Here is a 3091-nt window from a genome sequence, read left to right as displayed (position 1 = left end):
TGGGGGATCATACTACTATTTTGGGTTAAAGAAGTCAATTGTTGCAGCATTAGAGCTTTTAGATTTTGATTTGAGCGAACTAACAGACACTCTAACTCTTAGAATAAATGTTGATGGGCTACCTTTATTTCACAGCACCAATGTTTGTCTGTGGCCTATTCTCGGAAGGATCAAAGAGATCCCAAAATCGGGTAATACCAAACCCTCTAATGTACAGGAATACTTGAAGGAATTTGTACAAGATGTAAGGGCAATTACACAAGAGGGCATTGAGTTTAATGGTGTCCATTTCAGAGTTGCTGCTCCAGATGCATTCATTTGTGATGCTCCTGCCCGGGCTTTTCTTAAATGTGTAAAGGGACACACTGGTTATTATTCATGTGAGCGGTGCACTCAAAAAGGTGTACATTTAAATAGAAGGGTGTGTTTTCCTGAAACCTCTGCTGAGCAAAGGACTGATGAGGCTTTTCACGCTTTAGCTTACAAAGAGCACCAAGTTGGGGTTTCACCTCTGAATGATCTGGGTTTGGGGTTAGTCTCAGGTTTTGTGCTGGACTACATGCATCTTGTGTGCTTGGGAGTAATGCGCAGGCTTATTTTTCTTTGGCTAAAAGGTCCCCCAAAATGCAGACAGTCCATTCAAATTCTAAATGTGATCTCTGCATTTATGGTTTCTGTCAAGCAGTATTTACCAAGAAGTTTTGCAAGGAAACCAAGATCTCTCCTTGAAATTAGTATGTGGAAAGCAACTGAACTGAGGCAATTTTTGCTATATACAGGTCCAGTTGTTTTACTTGGTAATATACCAAACCAAGTGTATAGAAACTTTATACTTTTATCTGTATCTATAAGAATCCTTTTAAGTCTCGATTTGTGTGTTGATAATTGTGGCTATGCAGAGGATATTTTGAAACAGTTTGTGACAGACTTTGGTTTGATTTATGGTATTGAATTTCTTAGCTATAATGTACACTCTTTAATACACCTTGCTCAAGATGCACGGAAGTTTGGTCCTTTGGACAGCATTTCTTGCTTCCCATTTGAAACGTTCCTAGGAAAGCTGAAAAGGATTGTACGGAGGCCTCAGAAGCCTGTGGAACAAATTGTCAGGCACATCCTTGAGAGGCAGTGTATTCAGAAAAAAAGAACGGAGAACATTTCTGTTCCCTCTTCTCTTAAACAGCCCCACAACTCTGGACCAATAGCGAGTGACCTTCAAACCTGGAAGCAGTTCAAGAATTACAGTGACGGACAGACATTAGTTTCTTGCTCAATGGGAGATAACTGTTTTAGTGTTGGGGGAAGAATTCATATTGTGAGAAACATTTTGCAGGACTGTCAAGTTGTAAAAGCATTATGTCAGGTCTTTGAAAACAGTGATGCCTTTTTCAGCTACCCATTGGATTCTACATGCCTTGGAATATACTTTGTTTCAAATTTATCTAAAGACATGCATGTTGTATTTGTTGAAGAGTTAAAACAGAAAATGGTGATTTTGCCATTGAAGTCTGGATATGTGGCATTGCCACTGCTGAACTAGTTTGTTTGTTTTGCCCCCCCCTCCAGCATGTTACCGTTTGCAGTTGTGGATTTTCTGGATGGTGGAGGTGTCTCAATTATTCCATGCAAGTGATTTACTGGACCAGCAGAAGACTCTTGTTTCTGGCCACCAGGGAGAGTAGACATCAACAAGGCTATAAAGGATGGACATACGCCAGATGCAAACTGGCCACAGTACAGAGTTCGGATCTTGGGGAAAGCTGGTAATGATTCTCGCCTTGTTCATTTATATTTTGATCATATAAACACAAAAACAAGAAATGTTGCTGTAATTCCTTTGTGCAACTTTTTGAAATTGTGTGTGTGTGTGTGTGACTGACATTTCCAGAAAACTTTGAAAATGCCAGAACAAAACTGCAGAAGTCTGAAGTGACCTCTGATTTGCAGACCGAGTCCGATTCGGGTAGGATACTAGGAAGAGGGAAGCGGAAAAGGAGGTAAATTTTTCAGTTTCTTATGAATAATGTAAATTGACAAGAAATAAAGACAAATTATATTTTCAGTAGGCCTTTGCTATTGCTCACCAGGTTCAGTCATGATCTTAGGGGCTATAGGTTACTATAATTAGCTGTAACAGAATTCTCTTATTCTCAGTGTTTGAGCTACACGAATCCGATATCAAAATGTTTAATACAGTTTCCTGTTCAAGCTGAAACTCATGCTCTCTAGACGAGGCAAGTTTATTTGTATAGCACATTTCATGTATAAGACAATTCCATGTGCTTTACATAAAACATTAAAGCATTACAGAAGCGTGTAAAGCACTTTGGGTGCCTTAAAGTAAATAAAAATCATATTTTTTATTGTCGTTATTACTTTATACATTTTGTACTTTGTACATTAGAATAGAATAGAATAGAAATACTTTATTAATCCCTTCAGAGAGCCCTCAGGGAAATTTGGGTAAAATTTAAAAACAAAGAAAACATTAAAAACAAAGTTTAATAGAAATAGAAAAAATTAAAAGCAAAAAAAGCTCAAATAAAACAGATAAAATAGAAATAAAGTTCCAGTGTGGGGAACTAACAGCTGTTCTGATAATGGCAGCAAATAGAAAAGTTTTAACCCTGATGTAAAACTGCTGAGTCAGCAGACCTGCAGGTTTCTGTGAGTTTGTTCCACATGTGAGGAGCATAAAAGCTGAACGCTGTCTCTCCACGTTTAGTTCTGACTTTCGGAACAGAAAGTAGACCTGACCCTGATGACCTGAGGGATCTGGTTGCTTCATAACCAACCAGAAGATCCTGAATGGATTCTGGTCCTAAACCATTCAGGTCTTTGTAAACTAACAGCAGGATTTTGAAGTCAGTTCTTTGACAGACAGGAAGCCAGTGTAAAGATCTGAGGACTAGAGTTCTAGGATCTACTGTCCTGGTCTTAGTGAGGACTGGAGCAGCAGCGTTCTGGACTAACTGCAGCTGTCTGATGGACTTTAGGGAGACCTGTGAGGACAGCATTACAGGAGTCCAGTCTACTAAAGATAAATGCATGGACCAGTTTTTCTAAATCCTGCTAAGTCATCAGTCCTTTA

This window comes from Melanotaenia boesemani, chromosome 23, assembly GCF_017639745.1.
Source record: "Melanotaenia boesemani isolate fMelBoe1 chromosome 23, fMelBoe1.pri, whole genome shotgun sequence".
Taxonomy (NCBI): Eukaryota; Metazoa; Chordata; class Actinopteri; order Atheriniformes; family Melanotaeniidae; genus Melanotaenia; species Melanotaenia boesemani.
This window is presented reverse-complemented; position numbering follows the sequence as displayed.